Source organism: Ranitomeya variabilis, chromosome 2 (genome assembly GCF_051348905.1).
Source record: "Ranitomeya variabilis isolate aRanVar5 chromosome 2, aRanVar5.hap1, whole genome shotgun sequence".
NCBI lineage: Eukaryota > Metazoa > Chordata > Amphibia > Anura > Dendrobatidae > Ranitomeya > Ranitomeya variabilis.
Window position 1 is genome coordinate 167,866,302 of NC_135233.1, and position 25,649 is coordinate 167,891,950.

Genomic DNA, 25,649 nt, shown 5'->3' on the forward strand with positions numbered 1-25,649 from the left:
GAAAACCTACTGAAGCCATATTCCAGTCGGGACTTGAACCACACGAAAAGGATTTATAACTATAGACTGACCAGGGCCCGAAGAACAGTAGAGTGTACCTTTGGGATTCTAGTCTCAAAATGGCGCATTCTTGCGACAGCCATTAATCTAAAAATGGAGACAGTCGATGAGGTGGTCAAAGCCTGTGTGGTTCTCCACAATTAAATAATGGCTAAGTAGCGACCCAACATTGAACTGGATGAACCAGTTGCAAACCCATTGCCAGATTACCGGCATCACCCGCTGCGGTCAACTGTTGAAGTTGGCCACATGCAGGACCAATTTGCTGCCTATTTTGATTCTGATATTGGATGTGTGGCATGGCAAGACAATATTGTGTAAAATGTTCTGTTGGGTTTGGGTCTGTACCAGGTATGTTTTAAATGTTAATAATATTTTTTTGCTAATAAAATTTGTGTTTTGATATCTTGACCGAGTCTCCTATGTATTTCCTCTAAAAACCACTTATGTTGTTAGTGGTAAGGTAGTTGACGTCCTGATTCTGTTCTGCAGTGCCTATTGGATGCAGACTGAAGAGACGATGGAGGTATACTACAAAGCAGATCTGCACTCATCAAGTCAGGTGTCATAAATAATGAATTCATGATGCACAAATAACAGCCTCATGAATTCACTATTTCTGACACCTGTCCAGGAGAGTATAGATATGCCTTGTATGACCTCCATCGTCTCTTCGGTTTGTGTGAAATAGATTATGTACACTGAAGAAAAAATGGAGGTTATACAAGGCAGTTCTCTACTCACCAGGTCAGGTGTCATATATAATGAGTTCAAGGCGCAGAGTTTTGTGTATCATGAACTCACTAGTTATGACACATGACCTGTTGAGTATAGTTCTGCTTTCTATAACCGCCATTTTCTCTTCAGTCTGCGACACAGAATAATCACACTGAAGAGATTATGGAGAAAATACAAGTTATATTTATTTTTTGCCACTTCATAGCTCTATACCAAACACACAAAGCTGCAGTCTTGTACATATAACTACTGGAGCTATGATTTGGCAAAAAAATATAGTGTGCGGCGTAGTGTTTTATTAGGCGCATGGTGTGTGTTGCCAGAGGCAAAATACACAAATAACCAAACATTATTGGGGGCAAAAAACATTATTCTTTATTTTTTAACAAAAAAAAATTTAACTGCGCCTGCTTGGGGTAGAGTGATGGAACTGGGGTGTGTGTAGCTGTGAGGTCTGGCAGGGGTGGCAGGAGAAAGGGGCAAACAAAGTAGTGGGATCTGGGAGTTCAGGGATGGGGCTGAGACACACTGGAAGGGTGAGACAAACCTGACATTACAGACACATTGGGAGTTGAGGGGGGAGGAATACTGATAGTCTGCTGCTTTTCATTTTTTTTCCCTTTTTGGGATCTAAGTGCAAGTCTGGGGAGCCTCGGTGGGCTCATTTGTTGCGGCCTGGTCGTGGTGGGCAACCTGTCAGGGTACGGCTGCTGTATTGTGCTCGTAGAGCGGAGAGCCATGACAGAGTCCTGCTGCATGGTGGTGGGGAAGGCCATGCCTGGGTCCTGCTGCATCGTGGTGGTGGTGGAGCGGAAGGCAATGCCAGGATCCTGCTGCATCGTGGTGGTGTTGGAGTGGAAGGCCATGCCTGGGTCCTGCTGCTGCATGGTGGAGGCAGTGGAGGAGGTCCAAGCAGGAGCAGCGGTTGTCATGGCGGTGGCGGTGGGCTGTCCAACAGCACTCGGCATAGTGGTGGTGCTGTAGTGGTGTCCGGCAGTGCTTGGAATGGAGGTGGCCGTGCAGTGGTATGCAGCAGAGCTCGGAATTGAGGTCAAGCGTGACAGTGTTGGCACAGGTGGATATGCCGCCACTGTCTGCTGAAAATACCGACTCTGCTGCATAGCTTGCACATAAGCAGCATTGCAGGCCTGCATGACACTAAGCTGGATATCAGGAGTAAGGTGTTCTGACATGCCCTGTTCAATTTGATTAAAAAATTGATGTGCTGGCCTCTGGAGGTCGGCTTTCACTTGGTCAAGGGTTTTGGTGACCTCCTAGATACGTGTATTCATATAGTTTACGGCACTATCCAGTCGATCACCAATCGTCTTGAGTCCATCATGAAAGACTGAACTCAAGTGCAAAAACTCAGGCATGAGTGACCTGTCTGAGGCTCTCTGCCACTGCCAGGAAGAGCCCCCCAAAAAGAGGCAGAGGACTGGGACAGGGGAACACCTGATGGACCAGCTTCCTGGTCTCCAGTCTGTGTGGCAGATCCACTTGCTGCAGTGCTGCTAGAAGGCTGGGACGGGTCCGTGGCTGTTTGATGAAGGACCACTCCAGAACCAGGGTCAAGAGTGCTGCTCCATGTGCTGTGAAAAAGTAAGAAAAAACACATTACTACCAAACATTTACAATAGTAAAGCTCCAACTCCTGTGGAATAGAAAAATACAGATTAGGCAATCCAACAGAACCCATTACACCACAAAAAATACTTACGTTCTCTGGGCATGGACCGGTCTCAAAAATGCAAGGATGCGGTGATACTTGTATTTGCGGATCCTTGCTCCAGAACCACTATGAACCTGGCTCTCTTAAACGAAGGTCCTTGTTGAAACTATCCTTCATCGAACACCAACGTGTTTTGACTTTGAGCACTGTTGAAAAATATAAATAATGGTTAGAAAATGCACTTTTGACTGTGATCACACAACTGTGTGTGATGAGAGAAACTCCTGAGCTTCACCTGAGCAGATTAACCCTTGCACTACCAGCAAGGAAAAAACTGCACTGTTGCAAATGGTGACACACTTTTAACCAGTGCAGGACTTCATGAAACTGGATGCTGCAATATTTTGAACCCTCTCTGTCATGATAGCCTCATGACACCAATATTTGCTATCCGATGTAGAAAGCTGATAAAAAATACATTGATCAATGCCATAACTTTTAATACCCATCCTTCCATAGACTCTGAATGTAATTAAATCACCAAAACCACCATCAGCACATGAATATAGCATCAGAACAACCATTAGTAAGAAGTATATAAATACAGCACCAGAATAATAGTAAACATTATGTGAATACAGCACAAGAACCATTAGTACAAAAATACATCACCAGAACCACCTTCAGTGCAAAAATACATCACCATAAACACCTTCACTACATGACTATAACACCCGAATTGTAATATGTAATTAAATAAAGCACCAGGATTTCATTGCCCACCACCTTGCCTTCTTCTTCTGCACTCTGGTCCCCCTGACTTGTTCACTTGTTGGAAATTGTGTCTCATCATCATCTACCTTTTGAGACTCTAATTACCATTTCCCATAGTCATCTTCTACTAATCTTGGGTGCTCAAATATTTTGCATCATTGCATACGAGCACCTCAATCCCTCTTGAAACGCACAGAGAGAGATGCCAAAATTTATAAATGGAAATGTAAAGAGCTCCTCCTAGTATCCGAGTATGGGATCACTTGTCTCCTGAGAGTTGCCATGGTGGAAGGAGGATCAGGGTGAGGATTATGTGGTCTAGACTCTTGGCTATTGAGGCTGGACTTTGTGGTGGACAGGGTGGTGCTGGGAAACATTCTGGAAGCATTATCTGCTATCCAACCAACCACCTGTTCGCATTGTTGTGGCTTCAAGAGTGGTGTCCCATGCCCCCTACAAAGTAGGACAGGAAGCTAGGTCTCATGGATGAATATGTTTGTTGTGCTCCTGCAACAGATACCGTTTCACCTGTGCCATGACTTCGGCCTCTGCCACATGTATTGTGCATATTAAATTAGGTATGCAGCTAAATGAGGTATTAATAGGGACTAGAATAGAATACATGTAGCCATGATACGGTTTCTGTAGCAAGGACTGTAAAGCAATATTGTGTAAATCCTGACTATAGGCCTGTAATGTAAACTTTCCTCTCTCCAGAAGCTATTCCTATACTACAGCTAACAGCAGTATTTATATTGAATAGAATAGATGGAGCCCTGAAAAGGACTATTTGGTTTTAGATTTCAGCAGGAAGGAGTATAAGGCAATATAAGCCCTGACTATAGGCCTGTAATGCACTATTAACACTTCTCCATCAGTTATCCCTACACTATAGCTAACTGTGGTATTTATATTGAATAATAAAATGAGTTCTGAAAAGGACTAAGGCTATGTGCACACGTTGAGATTTTCCCCCTGATCCACAGCGTTTTTGACTCTGCGGATCTGCAGCAGTTTTCCATGCATTTAACAGTAGCATGTTAACCTATGGAAAACCAAATTAGCTGTGCACATGCTGCAGAAAAAAACACGCGGGAACTCAGAGTTGTTTTTTCCGCAGCATGTCAATTCTTTGCATTTCTGCACCCATAAACTTGCATTGAGTCGGGCACATCCGCAGCAAAATTGCAGATGTAAAAAAAGATCTGTGGTTTAGCTGCAGGGGAAACGCTGCAGATCGGAAGGAGGGAAGTGTGTGGGCACAATGTGGGTGGAGACTGTGAGTGTATGTGTGTGTGTGTGGGTGGGGTCTGCGGGCTGTCCGTGGGGGGTCTGCCGGGGCATCTGCATGGCTGTCAGAGGTCTGTGTGGGGCTGTCGGGGGTCTGCCATGGCTGTGCAGGGGTCTGCCGGGGCTGTCAGGGGCCTGCCGGGGCTGTCGGGGGTCTGTATGGGGTCTGCCGGGGCTGTCGGGGGTCTGTGTGTGGCTCTCAGGGGTCTGTGTGGGGCTGTCGGGGGTCTGCCGGGGCTGTTGGGGGTCTGTGCGGGGCTGTCAGGGGTCTGCTGGGCCTGTGTGGGGTTTTGCCGGGGCTGTCGGGGGTCTGCTGGGGCTGTTAGGGGTCTGTGCGTGGCTCTCGGGGGTCTGTGCAGGGCTGTCAGGGGTCTGCTGGGCCTGTGCGGGGTTTTCCCGGGGCTGTCGGGGGTCTGCTGGGGCTGTTAGGGGTCTGTGCGTGGCTCTCGGGGGTCTGTGTGGGGCTGTCGGGGGTCTGTGCGAGGCTGTCGGGGGTCTGCCGGGGCTGTCGGTGGTCTGTGCGTGGCTCTCAGTTGTCTGTGTGTGGCTGTCGGGGGTCTGTGCGGGGTAGTCAGGGGTCTGTCGGGGCTGTCGGGGTTCTGTGCGGGGCTGTCAGGGGTCTGCCGGGGCTGTCGGGGTTCTGTGTAGGGCTGCCTGGGGTCTGTGTGGGGCGGTCAGGGGGTCTGCCGGGGCTGTTGGGGGTCTGTGTGGGGCTGTCGGGGGTCTGTGCGAGGCTGTCGGGGGTCTGCCGAGGCTGTCGGGGGTCTTGCGTGGCTCTCGGGGGTCTGTGCGGGGCTGTCGGGGGGTCTGTGCGGGGCTGTCAGGGGTCTGTCGGGGCTGTCAGGGGTCTGCCGGGGCTGTCGGGGTTCTGTGCAGGGCTGCCTGGGGTCTGTGTGGGGCGGTCGAGGGTCTGCCGGGGCTGTTGGGGGTCAGTGTGTGGCTCTCAGGGGTCTGTGTGGGGCTGTCGTGGGTCTGTGCAGGACTGTTGGGGGTCTGCCGGGGCTGTGCGGGGGTCTGCCGGGGCTGTCGGAGGTCTGCCGGGGCTGTCGTGGGTCTGTGTGGGGCTGTTGGGGGTCTGCCGGGGCTGTCGGGGGCCTGAGCGGAGCTGTTGGGGGTCTGCCGGGGCTGTCGGAGGTCTGCCGGGGCTGTCGTGGGTCTGTGTGGGGCTGTTGGGGGTCTGCCGGGGCTGTCGGGGGTCTGTGCGGGGCTGTCGGGTGTCTGCTGATGCTGTCGGGGTTCTGTGCAGGGCTGTCAGGGGTCTGCCGGGGCTGTCAGGGTTCTGTGCATGGCTGCCGGGGGTCTGTGCGGGGCTGTCGGGGGTCTGCTGGGGCTGTGCGGGGATCTGCCGGGGCTCTCAGGGGTCTGTGTGGGGCTGTCGTGGGTCTGTGCGGGGCTGTCGGGGGTGTGGTGGGGCTGTGCAGGGGTCTGCCGGGGCTGTCGAGGGTCTGCTGGGGCTGTGCGGGGGTCTGCCGGGGCTGTCGGGGGTCGGTGCGGGGCCCTGTCTGTGCGGGGCTCTCGGGGGTCTGCGTGGGGCTGTTGGGGGTCTTTTCGGGGCGGTCGGGGGCCTGCTGGGGCTGTCGGGGTTCTGTGCCGGGCTGTAAGGGGTCTGCCGGGGCTGTCGAGGTTCTGTGCAGGGCTGCCGGGGGTCTGTGCAGGGCTGCCGGGGCTCTGCCGGGGCTGTGCGGGGGTCTGCCTGGCCTGTTGGGGGACTGTGCGGGGCTGGCGGGAGTCTGCTGGGGCTGTTGGAGGTCTGTGCGTGGCTCTCAGGGATCTGTGTGGGGCTGTCGTGAGTCTTTGCGGGGCTGTCAGGGGTCTGCCAGGGCTATGTGGGGGTCTGCCAGGGCTGTCAGGGGTCTGTCTGGGGCTATCGGGGGTCTGCTGGGGCTGTCAGGGGTCTGTGCATGGCTCTCAAGGGTCTGTGTGGGGCTGTCGGGGGTTTGTGCGGGGCTGTTGGGGGTCTGTGCGGGGTTCTGTGCAGGGCTGCCGGGGGTCTGTGCGGGGCTGTTGGGGGTCTGCTGGGGCTGTCGGGGGTCTGTGCTGGGCTTTCGGGGGTCTGTGTGGGGCTTCCGGGGGTCTGCGGGGGCTGTCAGCAATCTGTGCGGGGCTGTCAGGCATCTGCTGGGGCTGTTTGGGGTGTGTACGGGGCTGTTGGGGGTCTGTGTGGGGCTGCCGGGTGTTGTGAACTCTGTTTTGGGGCTCCCTCTTGTGGTCACAACTGGTACTGTGTAGTGCTGTCTTTGGGCTCCCTCTGGTGGTTCTTTGTGTCATTCTGCAGGTCTGAGGCTGATCAGCTGTCTCGTTATCTGTTAGCTGGTTTCCTATTTAGTTCACCTGGACTCTCAGTTGTTGCCTGCTGTCAATGTCTTCAGTGCTATTTTGGAGCTCTCCTGCAGTCCTTCATTATCAGTCTCTTCAAGAGAAGCTAAGTTTTGCTTGATTCATTTTTTGACCATCAGTGGTCATATGTTTCTTGGTTTATTTTTGTTTTCTTGTCCAGCTTGCTAATATGTTATGTCCTTGCTTGCTGGTAGCTCTAGGGGGCTGAGTTTCTCCCCTCACACCGTTAGTTGGTGTGGGGGTTCTTGTATTCTCAGCGTGGATATTTTGCATAGGGTTTTTTACTGACCGCACAGTTCACTATCTGTCTTCTGCTATCTAGTATTAGCGGGCCTCATTTGCTGAATCTGTTTTCATTTCTACGTTTGTGTTTTCCCCTTACCTCACCGTTATTATTTGTTGGGGGCTTCCTATATCTTTGGGGTGATTTCTCTTCAGGCAAGTGAGGTCTTACCTTCCCTCCAGGAGTAGATAGTTTCTCAGGCTGCGTCGAGACGTCCAGGATTTTAGGCACGTTCACCAGCTACCTTTAGTGTGTTGGTTAGGATCAGGTTTGCGGTCAGTTCAGTTACCACCTCCCTAGAGCTCGTGTCTATGTTCATAAACTTAGCTAGTCCGTTTTGTGATCCTCAGCCACTAGGATCATAACAGTACAGCAGGCCAACATGTGTTTAATGCATCGCAGAAGTGGGATAAGAGAAGCCCTGAGTACAATTTTTTTTTTTTTTCTCCTATCTTTGCTGCAGTCTGTCCAGCTTCTCTCATCCCCTTAATCTCTGGGTGGTTTTGTGTTCAGCTGCAGACATGGATATTCAGAGTCTGACTTCTAGTGTGGATCGTCTTGCTGCAAGGGTGCAAAGCATTCAGGATTTTGTTGTTCATAGCCCTATGTCAGAGCCAAAAATACCTATTCCTGAGTTGTTTTCTGGAGATAGATCTAGGTTTCTGAATTTTAAGAATAATTGTAAATTATTTCTGTCTTTGAGACCTCGTTCCTCTGGTGATTCTGCTCAGCAAGTTAAAATTGTTTTCTCCTTGTTACGTGGTGACCCTCAAGATTGGGCTTTCTCTCTGGTGCCAGGAGATCCTGCATTGCTGAATGTGGATGCCTTTTTTCTGGCGCTTGGACTGCTTTATGAGGAACCTAATCTTGAGAACCAGGCAGAAAAGGCCTTGCTGGCTCTTTCTCAGGGCCAGGATGAAGCTGAGGTGTATTGTTAAAAATTTCGGAAATGGTCGTTGCTTACTCAATGGAATGAGTGTGCCCTGGCTGCAAATTTCAGAGAAGGTCTTTCTGAAGCCATTAAGAATGTTATGGTGGGGTTCCCCACGCCTGCAAGTCTGAATGACTCAATGGCTTTGGCCATTCAGATTGATCGGCGTTTGCGGGAGCGCAAATCTACGCGCCATCTGGCGGTGTTTTCTGAACAGAGACCTGAGTCTATGCAATGTGACCGAGTTCTGACTAGAATTGAGCAGCAAAATCATAGACGTCAAAATGGGATGTGCTTTTACTGTGGTGATTCAACTCATGTTATCTCAGCATGCTCTAAGTGCGTTAAAAAAATCGCTAAACCTGTCACCATTGGTACTATACAGCCTAAATTCATTTTGTCTGGTACTTTAATTTGTTCTTTGTCATCCTACTCGGTTATGGCTTTTGTGGATTCAGGTGCTGCCCTGAATCTGATGGATTTGTCGTTTGCCAGGCGCTGTGGTTTTGTCCTGGAGCCTTTGGAATTCCCTATTCCACTGAGGGGAATTGATGCTACACCATTGGCTGAGAATAAGCCTCAATATTGGACTCAAGTGACCATGTGCATGACTCCTGTGCATCAGGAGGTGATTCGCTTTCTTGTGCTGCATAATTTGCATGATGTTGTCGTGTTGGGTCTGCCATGGCTGCAGGCCCATAATCCAGTTCTGGATTGGAAAGCTATGTCTGTGTCAAGTTGGGGTTGCCAGGGGATTCATGGCGATGCTCCTTTGGTATCAATTGCCTCTTCCACTCCTTCTGAGGTCCCTGAGTTTTTGTCGGACTACCAGGATGTATTTGATGAGCCCAGATCCGGTGCCCTGCCTCCTCACAGGGATTGTGATTGTGCTATAAATTTGATTCCTGGTAGTAAGTTCCCTAAGGGACGACTTTTTAATTTGTCTGTACCAGAACATGCCGCAATGCGGAGCTATATAAAGGAGTCTTTAGAGAAGGGACATATTCGCCCGTCCTCCTCCCCTCTTGGTGCAGGATTCTTTTTTGTGGCCAAGAAGAATGGTTCTCTGAGACCTTGTATAGATTATCGTCTTCTAAATAAAATCACGGTCAAATTTCAATATCCTTTGCCATTGTTGTCTGATCTGTTTGCTCGGATTAAGGGGTCCAGTTGGTTCACCAAGATAGATCTTCGTGGTGCGTATAACCTTGTGCGCATTAAGAAGGGGGATGAATGGAAAACAGCATTTAATACGCCCGAAGGTCATTTTGAGTACTTGGTGATGCCTTTTGGACTCTCTAATGCTCCTTCTATGTTCCAGTCCTTCATGCATGACATCTTCCGAGAATATCTGGATAAATTTATGATTGTGTATCTGTATGACATTTTGGTCTTTTCTGAGGACTGGGAGTCCCATGTGAAGCAGGTCAGGATGGTATTTCAGGTCCTGCGTGCTAATGCCTTATTTGTGAAGGGCTCAAAATGTCTCTTCGGAGTACAGAAGGTTTCCTTTTTGGGTTTTATTTTTTTCTCCTTCTACTATTGAGATGGACCCAGTCAAGGTCCAGGCTATTCATGACTGGACTCAGCCTACATCTGTTAAGAGTCTTCAGAAGTTCTTGGGTTTTGCTAATTTTTACCGTCGCTTCATTGCTAATTTTTCTGGCGTGGTTAAACCCTTGACGGATTTGACCAAGAAGGGTTCTGATGTGACTAATTGGTCTCCTGCGGCCGTGGAAGCCTTTCGGGAGCTGAAGCGCCGGTTTTCTTCGGCTCCAGTTTTGTGTCAGCCTGATGTCTCTCTTCCTTTTCAGGTCGAGGTTGATGCTTCTGAGATTGGAGCAGGGGCTGTTTTGTCGCAGAGAAGCTCTGATTGCTCTGTGATGAAGCCTTGTGCTTTCTTTTCAAGAAAGTTTTCACCTGCCGAGCGGAATTATGATGTTGGTAATCGGGAATTGTTGGCTATGAAGTGGGCATTTGAGGAGTGGCGACATTGGCTCGAGGGAGCTAAGCATCGTGTAGTGGTCTTAACTGATCACAAAAATCTGATTTATCTCGAGTCTGCCAAGCGGCTGAATCCTAGACAGGCTCGTTGGTCGTTGTTTTTCTCCCGTTTCGATTTCGTGGTCTCGTACCTGCCTGGTTCGAAGAACGTGAAGGCTGATGCTCTTTCTAGGAGTTTTGTGCCTGACTCTCTGGGAGTTTCAGAGCCGGCTGGTATCCTCAGAGAGGGAGTGATTTTGTCTGCCATTTCTCCAGATTTGCGACGAGTGCTGCAGAAATTTCAGGCGGATAGACCTGACCGTTGCCCACCAGAGAGACTGTTTGTCCCAGATAGATGGACCAGCAGAGTTATTTCCGAGGTTCATTCTTCGGTGTTGGCAGGCCATCCTGGGATTTTTGGTACCAGAGATTTGGTGGCTAGGTCCTTCTGGTGGCCTTCCTTGTCGCGGGATGTGCGTTCCTTTGTGCAGTCTTGTGGGATTTGTGCTCGGGCTAAGCCTTGCTGTTCTCGTGCCAGCGGTTTGCTTTTGCCTTTGCCTGTCCCGAAGAGGCCTTGGATGCACATTTCCATGGATTTCATTTTGGATCTTCCAGTCTCTCAGAGAATGTCTGTCATCTGGGTGGTGTGTGATCGTTTTTCCAAAATGGTCCATTTGGTGCCCTTGTCTAAGTTGCCTTCCTCCTTCGATTTGGTTCCTCTATTTTTTCAGAATGTGGTTCGCTTGCACGGCATCCCTGAGAATATTGTGTCTGACAGAGGATCCCAGTTTGTGTCCAGATTTTGGCGGATCTTTTGTGCTAAGATGGGCATTGATTTGTCTTTTTCGTCGGCCTTCCATCCTCAGACGAATGGCCAAACCGAGCGAACTAATCAGACCTTGGAAACTTATTTGAGATGTTTTGTTTCTGCTGATCAGGATGATTGGGTGACTTTTTTGCCACTGGCCGAGTTTGCCCTTAATAATCGGGCTAGTTCTGCTACTTTGGTTTCGCCTTTTTTCTGCAATTCTGGTTTTCATCCTCGTTTTTCCTCGGGTCAGGTTGAGCCTTCCGACTGTCCTGGGGTGGATTCTGTGGTGGATAGGTTGCAACAGATTTGGAACTATGTGGTGGACAATTTGAAGTTGTCACAGGAGAAGGCTCAGCGCTTTGCCAACCGCCGTCGCGGTGTGGGTTCCCGACTTCTTGTTGGGGATTTGGTGTGGCTGTCTTCTCGGTATGTTCCTATGAAGGTTTCCTCTCCTAAATTCAAGCCTCGCTTCATCGGTCCTTATAAGTTTTTGGAAGTCCTTAACCCGGTGTCATTTCGTTTGGACCTCCCAGCGTCTTTTGCCATTCATAACGTGTTCCATAGGTCTTTGTTGCGGAGGTATGTGGTGCCTGTGGTTCCTTCTGTTGAACCCCCTGCTCCAGTGCTGGTTGAGGGCGAATTGGAGTACGTGGTGGAGAAGATCTTGGATTCTCATATTTCTAGATGGAGGCTCCAGTATTTAGTTAAGTGGAAGGGCTATGGTCAGGAGGATAATTCCTGGGTTGTCGCCTCCGATGTTCATGCGGCCGATTTGGTTCATGCCTTCCATGTGGCTCATCCTGATCGCCCTGGGGGTTTTGATGAGGGTTCGGTGACTCCTCCTCAAGGGGGGGGTACTGTTGTGAACTCTGTTTTTGGGCTCCCTCTTGTGGTCACAACTGGTACTGTGTAGTGCTGTCTTTGGGCTCCCTCTGGTGGTTCTTTGTGTCATTCTGCAGGTCTGAGGCTGATCAGCTGTCTCGTTATCTGTTAGCTGGTTTCCTATTTAGTTCACCTGGACTCTCAGTTGTTGCCTGCTGTCAATGTCTTCAGTGCTATTTTGGAGCTCTCCTGCAGTCCTTCGTTATCAGTCTCTTCAAGAGAAGCTAAGTTTTGCTTGATTCATTTTTCGACCATCAGTGGTCATATGTTTCTTGGTTTATTTTTGTTTTCTTGTCCAGCTTGCTAATATGTTATTTCCTTGCTTGCTGGTAGCTCTAGGGGGCTGAGTTTCTCCCCTCACACTGTTAGTTGGTGTGGGGGTTCTTGTATTCTCAGCGTGGATATTTTGCATAGGGTTTTTTACTGACCGCACAGTTCACTATATGTCTTCTGCTATCTAGTATTAGCGGGCCTCATTTGCTGAATCTGTTTTCATTTCTACGTTTGTGTTTTCCCCTTACCTCACCGTTATTATTTGTTGGGGGCTTCCTATATCTTTGGGGTGATTTCTCTTCAGGCAAGTGAGGTCTTACCTTCCCTCCAGGAGTAGATAGTTTCTCAGGCTGTGTCGAGACGTCCAGGATTTTAGGCACGTTCACCAGCTACCTTTAGTGTGTTGGTTAGGATCAGGTTTGCGGTCAGTTCAGTTACCACCTCCCTAGAGCTCGTGTCTATGTTCATAAACTTAGCTAGTCCGTTTTGTGATCCTCAGCCACTAGGATCATAACAGCCAGGGGTCTGTGTGGGGCTGTCGGGGGTCTTCCGGGGCTGTTGATGGTCTGCCTGGGCTGACAGGTGTCTGCCGGGGCTGTTGGGGGTGTGTACGGGGCTGTTGTGGGTCTGTGTGGGGCTGCCGGGGGTCTGTGCGGGGTTGTCGGGGGTCTGCCGGGGCTGTATGGGATCTGTGCGGGGCTGTCGAGGGTGTGCAGGGGCTGTCCGGGGCAGTGCGGGGAGTCTTTGGGTGTGTGTGCAGGCATCGTCCGATGGGACTACAAGTCCCATTGGGCTATGCCTGCTAAAGTGACAGTGATTGACACATTAGCAAATGATGGGACAGTAGTAGTCCCATCATCCGGCTAATGTGTTGAATGTAAAAAAAAAACACATACACACATACAGTACATACAACATACAGTACATACAACAAGTACATACAACATATAACATACAGTACATACAACATATAACATACAACATACAATACATACAACATATGACATACAGAACATACAACATACAACAGTACATACAACATACAACAGAACATGCAACATATAACGTACAGCAAATACAACATACAACAGTACATACTACATGACATACAGTACATACAACATACAACAGTACATACAACAGTATGTACAACATAAAACATACAACAGTATATACAACATATGACATACAGTACATACAACATACAACAGAACATACATCCTATAGCACATACAACAGTACAAACATATGACATACATTACATACAACATACAACAGTACATACAACATATGACATACAGCACATACAGCATACAACAGTACATGCAACATACAGTACATACATATAGTACTTACAACACATACATATAGACATACAGTATATACACAACACAAACAGTACATACAACATAGAGTACATACTCACCATCACCTTGATACCCGAAGCAATTGCTCACCTGTAAAAAATATTAAAATAATAAACAAACAATATACTCCCTGTGTCTGCAGATATCCAATTAATACGAGTGTACCACCACGATCTCCCGTGGAGAGCAGCCACATCAGCTGATGTGACCGCTCTCCAGAGGCTCCAGGATACAATGACAGAAGGTATCCTTTCACACTGTATCCCTGTTATGACCCCAATGGCGAGGGTCTCAGAGGAACGTGGAAGTCTGCAGAATACAAAAATCCAGCTCATAGGGCTGTGGTAACTGGGTTGACCATATATCTACTCCTAACGCCAACACTAGAAGTAGCCGGGGATCATTCCTACGTTGATTCTAGATGACACGCGCCAGCCGGAGAATCTAGCTACCCCTAGTAGAGGAAAACAAAGACCTTTCTTGCCTCCAGAGAAGGGGACCCCAAAGCTGGATAGAAGCCCCCCACAAATAATGACGGTGAGGTAAGAGGAAATGACAAACACAGAAATGAACCAGGTTTAGCACAGAGAGGCCCACTTACTGATAGCAGAATAAAGAAAGGTAACTTATATGGTCAACAAAAACCCTATCAAAATCCACACTGGAAATTCAAGAACCCCCGAACCGTCTAACGGTCCGGGGGGAGAACACCAGCCCCCCTAGAGCTTCCAGCAAAGGTCAGGATATAGATTTGGAACAAGCTGGACAAAAATACAAAACCAAAACAAAGAGCAAAAAGCAAAAGGCAGACTTAGCTGATATAACTGGAACCAGGATCAGTAGACAAGAGCACAGCAGACTAGCTCTGATAACTACGTTGCCAGGCATTGAACTGAAGGTCCAGGGAGCTTATATAGCAACACCCCTAACTAACGACCCAGGTGCGGATAAAAGGAATGACAGAAAAACCAGAGTCAAAAAACTAGTAACCACTAGAGGGAGCAAAAAGCAAATTCACAACAATCCCTCTGCCTCTGTGAGAAATAGTTCCTACTCTCATTTATATAATAAAGAGAAACCAGGCGCACAACTATAGTCAAAGTAACAGGGAGGTGCCAAGGGGCCGGTAGTAATGAACTACATGAGCAAGAAAGAGAAAAAAGGCACTACCGTAAAAGCCCGCACACTACACCAAATAGTAATAATATAAAGCTTTATTAAGTACACCAAAACAGCAGAAAAAATGCATAAAACATAAGTAAAAACAGAGCAATAGCACCCCACTCCTGGACCCCCTATGCTGTGAGGGCACTACATCCACAATCCAAATGGTAAATAGAGTGATGACAATAAATACATAATTACAAAAAATATCAACATGAATATAAATATACAATAGTAACCATACACAATCCCAATGGTTAATAGAATGATGACAATAAATACACAGTAACAAAAATATCAATATAAATATACAATAGTCACCATAAACATATATAGTAATGCCCCAAGAATAACAGATGGCAAAAGACCTCCTATAGCAATCATGAATATATTTAAAAAAAAAAAAAAAAAAAAAAAAAAAAAAAAAAAAAAAGGGAAGCAAAGCGCAGCTAATATAGTGGCCAGCATAAATCCTGTTTGGGCGAGTATATACCTATAGCCCAGTCAAAGTAATGGCCACGATAACAAATGCTATAGTTAACCCACCATAGCCCATGAAAGACAAATAGTAAGGCCCGCACAAAAAAGTAAGTGCAATAAAGGCCCTGTCATATGTGCAAATGGAGTCGCACAGATCTGAAGCTGCAAGCCATAATATAAATCAAGACCCAGACAAAATAAGAGGGAGATACCAACCAGAAGGGGGCCCCAGATGAAAGTAAGAGCGGGGTGCGACCCAACGCGTATCGCCGTAACCCGTACGGCTTCGTCAGGGGAAGATGTGTACACATGGATGCCAGGCACATAAATACCTGCTGGCTGATTGATGTACCAGGTGCAGGTGTGGACCACAGGTGCATGAGAGAGGCATGAATGCAGGAGCCGGAAATGAGATGTAAATCACAGCATTAAGCTGCGCATGAGCAAGAAAACATGGCACGACAGCGCCAGCGTGGGGAGATGAGAGGCAGGACAGGCCCAGGTGCACCCCACATAGTGGCGCCAGTCCGCGCATGAACATAGCGACACGGCGCCTGCGTGTAAAAATCACAGGCAAGAAAAGCCTAGGCGTACATAAAACAGTAGCGCTGGCCCGTGTATAAGCGCAGGATCATCAAAACACAGCGCCTGCGTAGAGAAAAGGCGCAGATAGTCAACACACACAGCAGAAGGCAGCGCCCGACTAATAAAGCTGCAGCGCAGCGGGCACCTGCAGCGAGAGCACCCATGAGCCGGTCAGCATAAGCACGGCCAGAGCGGCCAGGATACAGGACAGAACAACGGGCCCGTATATATATGCACACACACACATGAATAGACAAACAAATAACATAAAAAGTACAAGACAAAGTACTGCAAAAAAAAATAAAAAATATCCGTGAACAAGTAAATACATATATACACATACCCAAGTGAGACAACAGATATAATACTAACAAAGGAGAGCCATATAAACTACAAATGGCGGAAAAAAAAAAAAAAAAAAAAAAATAATATATATATATATATATATATACACACACACACACACACACACACACACACATATACATATATATATATATATAAATAATAATAAAAATAATAATAATAATAAATAAAAAGAAAATGAAAGAACATTTTTTTTTTTTTATTATTAAGATTGAAAAAATTAGGAATAAGCCCACAGACTCCACAGTCAATGCAACGGGGGCCCATAGAACAGTATGCAGTATGTTAATGTATAATAGAGAATTAAATACATATGTCAGACTATCAAAAAGTCAAGACCCGTAATCATAACCTATATCGACCCCAAGACCATATTGGACGCGCACTAGACTAAGAAATGCTGGGGGGGGAAAAAAAAAAAAAAAAGAGAAAAGGAAATAATAATAATAATAATGATAATAATAATAATAATTAAAGAAAAAACATATAATGCAAACATTTGCCAAGAGCAGAAAAAATGGGCCATATACAAAAAGAGCCACAGAAAATCCAATCCGTAGGAGAATGCGACAATAACCAATATAGGTAAATGTAGGCCCCCATGAAGATCCAGGAGAGACGGAATCGAAGACTCTAAAGACTAGGTATGTAGTATATCCGAGATGTCAGTAGTTAGTTTCCAAATTTATCCCAGGGATGCTGGAGGCAATCCCACATCCAAACCATATAGGAACCAGATGATCACGTAAAAAAGGCCCAGAATAGGAGAGGGACATGCGGCACCTGTAAAAAATAGGGGAAAAGCAAAATAATTAATAGATGACCCCGAGGAACAAGCCTACAGAGGCCAAAACCTATTCACCCAAAAAGCCAGTGAATAGAAGCTCCTCATTAAGCCCTGCTGGAGCTGTAGAGTTCAGGTTGAAAATCCAGCGGGACTCTGACCGCAGAAGCAATTTCTTGGGACATCCCCCCCTATTGGATATTTGTATCTTCTCCAACCCAACCACCCGTGTGTTGTTGATTTTACCGGAGTGGCGGGTGAGATAATGGGACGCCACTGAAGTAAGGAGTTTACCCTTTGCTTGATCCAAAGAGGCCAGATTGATAGTAGAAAAATGCTTCTGTATGCGTCGTCGGAGTTCCTGAGATGTCTGTCCCACGTATACCATATGACATGGACATATTAAGGCATAGATGACACAACTGCTCTTGCAATTAATGTAGTTCTTCAAGGTGTATCTGGTTCCATCCCTGGGATTAACAAAAAAATCTCTGTTAGCACACATAAAGGGGCACACATTGCAGCTACCGCATGCAAAGGAACCCTTTAGAACCACACCCCGCTGTAACCTCTTCGTCTGTCTTGTATAATGGCTCCTAGTAAGAAGGTCCCTAAAATTAGGAGCCCTTCTTGCCGTGAGCAGAGGCGTGTCGCTGACAATTTGGGAAGTCTGTAGATCGGTCGTGAGAATATCCCAATGTCTGCGAAGAATCCCCCTTACATGTGACCAATGGGAATTGAAGGTAGTAATAAAACGAGGTCTGGAGTTGACAATTTTCGTCTTAGCAGTCAGTAAAGATACCTGGGATTGGGACCTGGCCCGCTCGTAGGCCGCCGAGATACACCGCCTTGGATAGCTTCTATCTTTAAGTCGTGAGGTAAGCTCCCGTGCTTCCAACCGGAAATCTTTATCTTCAGTGCAATTCCGTCTAACACGCAAGAATTGTCCGATAGGTACTCCTCTCTTAGTGTGCGCTGGGTGGAAACTACGATATTCTAAGAGGGAGTTCGTAGCTGTGGGTTTTCGAAACAGGCTCGTAACCAGTGATCCATTCTCCTTAGTAACCCGGGGGTCCAAAAATGTCACTGAGGACGGGGAAATTTCATATGTCAAGATGATATTATGCGTATTGCAATTTAATGCCTCGATGAAATCCCGGCATTCTGAAGCTGTACCTGTCCAAACAAAGAATAGGTCATCAATGTAACGCCGCCAATAGCGTACATGGTTGTTATATGATGCCATAGGGTAGACCACAGTGGCCTCCCACCAACCCAAAAATAGGTTCGCGAGGGCCGGGGCACAGCGCGCCCCCATGGCCACCCCTGATACCTGTAAAAAGAAAGTCCTGTCGAACACAAAATAATTGTGATTCAAAATGAAACTCAAAAGGTCAACCACAAAAGAGTCGTGCATTCTGTCAGAATTCACGACAAGGTCAAAGAAATATAAAACTGCCGCAGTCCCATCCCCATGGTTAATATTTGAATACAGGGACTCCACGTCACATGTAACGAGCAGAGCCTGTGTTGGTATGCTCATGTCCAAACATGTGCGAATGAAACATGAAGAGTCCTGTACAAAGGAGGGCAGTTGTTTAACCAAAGGCTGTAGAAAATAATCTACATAGATTGATGCCTTTTCACATAGGCTCCCAATACTGGCCACAATGGGCCGACCAGGAGGCTTAACCAAATTTTTGTGCACCTTGGGCAGCATGTAAAAGGTAGACACAATAGGACACTCCACCCACAAAAATCTGAATTCTTGTTCCCGGATAATGCCCAAATCCTTGGCCCTGTCCAGGAGCCTCCTGTATTTCACAGAAAATATTCCTGTGGGATCTGACGGGAGTTTCCTATAGAATTTGGTATTCTGCAATTGACGATTGGCCTCCTCCAGATATAAGCCATGTGGCCAGAGAACCACATTGCCCCCTTTATCGGCCTCCTTGATGATAAACGCCTGATTGTTTTTGAGGCCCATAATAGCCCTCCTCTCCATGGCATTCAGATTGTTAGGTAAAGAAGCCCGGACAGATAGAGAGAGTATATCCTTCTTTACTAGTTCAAAAAAAACCCTAACCGAGGGTACCAAAGAGAGAGGGGGAGCCGTGGTAGATTTGGTCCTATGGGGGAAACGACCCTTACCTGTCACATCAGAATTCTCCTGTAATAAGTCCAATAAATCCTGTAAGACACGTCGATCAGCCTGGTCCACATTATCAATCAATTGTGGTTTATTGTGTAGGACCTGGAGAACCAAAGACCTACAAAAAAGATACAGATCCTTGATAAGCACAAATTTATCAACCGACTGGACAGGTGAAAAAGTCAAACCCCTTTGAAGCACAGAGGTTTCAATTGGTGATAGCTGGTAATCAGACAAATTAATAATATGTAAAGTGTCACCTTGTACCTGACTTTCTGGTGTGCATTGTGACGACCCATCTGGCACAGCTATTTGCGAAATCTCCTGCATTGATTGTAAAATGTCGGTCTGTGAACTTTGCTCCGTGTCACTCTCATTGCTATATTGTCGCCGCTTCTTCCCTCTTCGGGTCCGGTGTCTAGATCGCTTTCGACCGAGGACAAAAAATCACTCCCAGATGTGCGAGTATCATCGGTGCTACTCTCATTTATGGCACTGCTGTGTGGGAAAATTCCCATGCAGCTTTGCTATAAAGTGATACCAATAAACTCAGGTAAGCTCTTCAGTGATGCCTTGCAGGAGCCATTGTCTCCTGTCAGTGTGTCACTGGAGGCCCTATAGAGTAGTGACATCGCCCGATTTCGCTGTTCTATAGGGGAGATTATCGTGGGACACTGTCAGGACTCTGAACATTTTTTACCTTTTGTGCATTACTGCCCTTTTCCAACATGGCATCTTTGGTCTCATGTGCACTTGTCTTCCTGCTATAAAACTCCACCCCAACCTTCAGTCTGTGCTAGATTATTCTGCTTTGCATCCAGCTCCTGATTACTCCCTGGCCTTGCACCTGCACCTGCTCCTGTGAACCTGTGTTGGAGATCCTGCCACTCTGCTCTGAGTTCCTGCTGCATACACCAGTGTTCAGTAATCCTCCTTCATCTGCTGCTCGTGTTACTTCCATCTGCATTTGCTGGACATGTAAGCTGTGCTGCTCTGCAATAACCTGAGACTATTAACCAGGCCTCCCTGGTTGAGCTAACATATGATTTGAACTGCCTTATAAGCTTATCTATCTGTGTCTGGACTAAGTCAAGGATCTATTCGTGTCAAGTTTCCTCAAGAAAAACTGTGCTTCATAGACTTTCGGTTTGTTTGCATCTACCTCTGAAGTTTCCTATTGACTGCTAAGCTGCATTTATTATTTGCACCAAGTGTTGTGGACTTGAGTTTCTCTCTGCACCTGTTTGAATCACCGTGTGATAATATAAACTTTACCACTTATAAAACTGTGTCCTGTTGTCTTGTTCCACGCAAAGAGTCTCCTGAATTATCCCCTATAATTATTACAGGATAATCTAGCCATAAAAAAAAGGAGACTGCTGGAACAATGACTGCAGAGAGCAGATTAGAGCAGGTGTTTTCCATAATTAGTTCACTGCAGAAAGATGTGGAAGGTCTGCAAAGAAGTTTGGGAGCTTTGAACACAATCAACAAGTGTTTGGACAAACTTTGCAGGACTTAAGCAATCGCATGGCAGCCCAGGAAAACAAACCTGCTGGCATAGAGTCCCAGTATGGACGGGCTTTTCAGGACATAAGCACGCAAATAGCTGCACAAGTGACTTTACCCTCTGGGCAACCGCCACCAGCTAGCCCACCTAAGTTGCCCCCATTCAGATTTAATGGTGATCGCGACAAATTTTGTGGCTTTGTGAATCAATGTATGCTATATTTTGATGTACATGCTGACCGTTTTCCTACTGATAGATCCAAAGTATTGTGTGTAATAATGTTGCTGACCTCACGAGCGCTCGCCTGGGCGAATCCGATGATTGAGTCTCGTGACCCACGGATAAATGACTTGGATGATTTCTTGGCTGTATGGCATTAATGTTTGATGACCCTAATCGCCGTGCAACCGCTGAATCTGCTTTGTTGTCTTTACGCCAGGCTAAACGTTCTGTTATTGAGTATGCCACTGAATTCAGGAGATTGGCGGTAGATACCAATTGGGACAGTTATGCACAATTGCCTATTTTTAAAAGGGGTCTGTCTAGTATTATAAAAGATGAACTAGCTCGCTTGGAGTCACCACAAGAACTAGAGACATTTATACAGCATTGTGTGCGCATAGACATTCGCCTTACTGAGCGTAGGCAGGAGAAAATTGCTGCATATAACCGTATTTCTAACTTTTCCCTTCCTTCCAAAGAGCCTGCAGGTAAAACATCTCGGGAAGTGGAGAAGGTGCCCATGCAAATTGACACCGTTCAGAGACGCGAGATCAATGAGTGCCGGGAGCATCGCCTTCGTGAAAGTCTATGTTTCTACTGCAGCCAGTCTGACCACTTCTTGATCGATTGTCCTAAGTGTCCTAGACGGCCTAACAAGGTGCTAGCAGCAATAGGGGAGTATGACAACTGTGATGATGAATCTGACATCTCTGAATGTAGCCTGCCTTTAAACGCTGTATTCCATTCACTTTCTATGACTTCACCCCCCCAAGGAGCTGAAGGAAAAGAACTCTCACTGTTCTCTCCCTATTAAGATCCTGTGTTCAGGACAGTGGATTTCCAGTTCAGCTATGATTGACTCTGGTGCAGGTGGCAATTTCATGGATATCGCATTTGCCAAGGAACATGGTATTAAAATTCAGCAAAGAGCCTCTCCAATTGCCAAGGAAACAGTGGATGGGTCACCTTTAATCTCTGGGCCTGTGGATCAGGAGACCGTACCCCTTGAAATTCTGTTGGAGCCTAATCATCAGGAGCAACTTTCTTTCCTGCTAATTTCTTCTCATTTTCCTGTGATTTTAGGCATTCCTTGGTTGCGTTCTCAGAACCCAATTATCAACTGGGAGACAAAGGAGATTATCTTTCCAACAAGGAGCAACTCAGCATTAACAGAAGCTGTCCCTGAGTCCACGGCTACGGAACCACGTGTACAGGTATTTTCTTTACCTCCAGCATATAAAGAGTTCTCTGACCTCTGTGACAAGAAGAATGCAGATCAGCTTCCTCCACACAGGCATTATGACTGTTCCATTGAGTTGCTTCCTGGGGCAGATATTCCTTTTGGTCACGTATACCCTTTGGCGGCACCTGAGCTTCAAGCCTTAAAGGAGTATATTGATGAAAATCTGGCCAAAGGCTTCATACGTCCTTCTTCCTCACCAGCAGGGGCACCCATTTTTTTTGTAAAGAAGAAGGATGGGACCCTGAGACCCTGTGTTGACTATCGGGAACTCAATAAGGTAAATGTACGAAACCATTACCCTTTGCCTCTGATTCCCGAATTACTGGAAAGAGTCCACCATGCTAAGGTGTTCTCTAAACTGGATCTTCGTGGGGCTTATAATTTGGTGCCTATTCGTCCAGGGGATGAGTGGAAGACAGCATTCAGATGCCGGTATGGACACTTTGAATCTCTTGTGATGCCCTTCGGGCTTTGTAACGCCCCTGCAGCATTTCAACACCTTGTTAATGACATCTTCAGAGATTTGTTGGACCAGTTTGTGGTGATCTATTTGGACGATATACTAATCTTTTCTGACTCTCTACAGGAACATGAAGAACATGTCAAAACTGTTTTAAGACATCTGAAAGAGAACCAACTGTATATCAAGCCGGAAATGCGAGTTCCATCGTTCTGAGATACAGTTCTTGGGTTATATCATCTCTCCCCAGGGGCTGAACATGGAATCTGGTAAGATTCAGGCTATCCCTGACTGGCCGGCACCCAAGAACGTTAAGGAGGTCCAACGTTTTATTGGTTTTGCAAATTTCTACAGACGCTTCATTCGAAATTTTTCTGATATTGTCCGTCCCATTACTTCCTTGACATTGCAGGAAAAGCCCTTTAAGTGGTCATCACAGGCTCAAGAAGCTTTTGATCGGCTGAAGATCTGTTTCACATCAGCACCGCTGTTGATACACCCAGATCCATCACATCCTTTCATTGTGGAGGTGGACGCTTCTGATAATGCTTTGGGGGCTATTCTCTCCCAAAGAACTGGAGAGAAGGGTCTGCTACATCCTTGTGCTTTCTTTTACCGTAGACTAACCTCAGCAGAGAAGAATTGCGATGTGGGAGACAAGGAATTGCTGGCTATTATTGCGGCTTTCAAAGAATGGAGGCATCATCTGCAAGGAGCTGCACAACAGATCATAGTGCTAACTGACCATCGCAATCTAGAGTTCCTTAGATCCGCTAGATGTCTTTCTCCTCATCAGGCTCGTTGGAACTTATTCTTAAATCAATTTAACTTTGTTATCTCGTACCGTCCAGGTTCTAGTAATGGGAAGGCTGATTCTTTATCCCGAATCCATGCTGCGGATTCCGTACCTGGAGCCCCGTCCAAGACCATTCTATCTGATGCCAATTTCATCGGAGTTATCCACAATCAGGACTTGTGGAAGCAGTGCAGGGAGGCCTATGAAGGTGATGTATTTCTGGCCAACCCACCTGTGGATATTAATCTTGTCTTTAAGGGTGGCATGTGGTTCAGAGATCGACATATCTATGTCCTGGAGGTTGTCCGTCTGCAGATCCTCAAGTTGGTACATGACTCCAAGTTGGCTGGTCACAGGGGGGTACAGAAGACACAAGAGTTCCTGAGCCAATTCTTCTGGTGGCCAACTTGCCTGAAGGATACCAAGGACTATGTTCTCTCTTGTGAGGTATGTGCCCGTTACAAGACTCCTCATGTGGCACCTACGGGTCTTCTACAACCATTACCTGATCCATCCCGCCCTTGGGGGTCTATATCAATGGACTTTATTGTGGAGCTGCCTACATCGGGGGGCATGAATACAATCATGGTGGTAGTTGATCGCCTGACTAAAGCTGCTCATTTTGTTCCGTGCACCGGCCTCCCCTCAGCTAAAGATACAGTGAACTTGGTTATACAGAATGTCTTTCGGATGCATGGGGTGCCGGATGAGATCATCTCTGACCGTGGAGTACAGTTCACTTCAAGATTCTGGAATGGGTTTTGCTCTGCACTCAATATTAATGTCTGTCTCTCTTCTGCTTACCATCCCCAGACAAATGGTCAGACTGAGCGTACCAACCAGACGCTGGAACAATATCTGAGATGCTATGTCAGCCATCTCCAGGATGATTGGTTGGAGTTGTTGCCGTTAGCCGAATTTTCATATAATAATTCTCAGAGCACCTCCACTAAATTTACACCTTTCTTTGCCAATCTGGGTTATCATCCGTGTATTTTACCTAGGTCTCCAATTAATTCTCCGGTTCCAGCAGTGGAGGAAAGGCTGACTGCGATGAGACAAAATCTGGAGGTTCTGAAGGAATCCCTGACCACGGCTCAAGAATGTTATAAGAGATCGGCTGATAGATTCCGTAAACCTGTACCCATGTTCAAGGTAGGAGATTCCGTGTGGTTAGCAACTAAGAATCTGAAGTTAAACGTTCCTTCACAAAAACTTGGACAGAAATTCATTGGCCCTTTCAAGATCAACGGTATTGTGAGCTCTGTGGCCTGCCGGCTGAAGCTACCTAGGACAATGAAGGTACACCCAGATTTTCATGTATCTTTACTAAAGCCTGTATCTCCTAATACCTTCCAGGGATGTTTTGTGCCACCTCCGCAGCCTGTGTTGATTGATGGGCAAGAACAATTTGTGGTGGAGGAAATTATTGATTCCATGATTCGCAGGAATCGGCTCCAATATCTGATAAGATGGCAGGGATATCCCCCTGAGGAAGACTCTTGGGAACCTGTGGAAAACATCAATGCCCAACAGAAGATTTCTCGTTTTCATCAGAGATTCCCTGAGAAACCAGGTCCAGGATCGTCCTGAGGCCGCTTCTAAGGAGGGAGTAATGTCAGGACTCTGAACATTTTTTACCTTTTGTGCATTACTGCCCTTTTCCAACATGGCGTCTTTGGTCTCATGTGCACTTGTCTTCCTGCTATAAAACTCCACCCCAACCTTCAGTCTGTGCTAGATTATTCTGCTTTGCATCCAGCTCCTGATTACTCCCTGGCCTTGCACCTGCACCTGTGAACCTGTGTTGGAGATCCTGCCACTCTGCTCTGAGTTCCTGCTGCATACACCAGTGTTCAGTAATCCTCCTTCATCTGCTGCTCGTGTTACTTCCATCTGCATTTGCTGGACATGTAAGCTGTGCTGCTCTGCAATAACCTGAGACTATTAACCAGGCCTCCCTGGTTGAGCTAACATATGATTTGAACTGCCTTATAAGCTTATCTATCTGTGTCTGGACTAAGTCAAGGATCTATTCGTGTCAATTTTCCTCAAGAATAACTGTGCTTCATAGACTTTCTGTTTGTTTTCATCTACCTCTGAAGTTTCCTATTGACTGCTAAGCTGCGTTTATTACTGTATTTGCACCAAGTGTTGTGGACTTGAGTTTCTCTCTGCACCTGTTTGAATCACCGTGTGATAATATAAACTTTACCACTTATAAAACTGTGTCCTGTTGTCTTGTTCCATGCAAAGAGCCTCCTGAATTATCCCCTATAATTATTACAGACACTCGATATTAATTGGACTACGGTGGAAAGGGAGTATATGGTTGATTTATTATTTTTAATTTTTTGCAGGTGATCGAGTATGGTAAGTATGGTGAAATTAAGAACATTAAAATACTTTTTTCTGGCTGTGTCTTTTTTTAACTCTTTCACTACTATAGGATTAGTAATGGATAGGCGTCTTTTTGATGCCTCTCC

General features: G+C 46.7%; 2 long non-coding RNA genes across 4 annotated transcripts in view; both read right to left on the reverse strand.

The window, feature by feature from the left end:
* Window positions 1–1,163: 1,163 nt before the first annotated feature.
* LOC143804751 (uncharacterized) overlaps window positions 1,164–25,649 on the reverse strand; it is a 111,182-nt gene continuing 86,696 nt past the window's right edge. The window contains exons 2-4 of one of the 3 annotated variants that reach the window (XR_013221100.1): window positions 13,461–13,491; window positions 2,519–2,676; window positions 1,164–2,390 (exon numbers count right to left, since the gene is read on the reverse strand). This is a non-coding gene — a long non-coding RNA (uncharacterized LOC143804751). Of the gene's footprint in view, window positions 2,391–2,518; window positions 2,677–13,460; window positions 13,492–18,931; window positions 19,051–25,649 lie in introns of all 3 variants that reach the window. The other 2 variants (XR_013221097.1, XR_013221101.1) reach the window with 2 other exon arrangements.
* Window positions 16,200–18,019, reverse strand: LOC143804753 (uncharacterized). Its single transcript, XR_013221103.1, has 3 exons — window positions 17,583–18,019; window positions 17,075–17,250; window positions 16,200–16,779 (listed from the first exon to the last, which is right to left on the reverse strand). It is a non-coding gene; the product is annotated as an uncharacterized LOC143804753 (long non-coding RNA).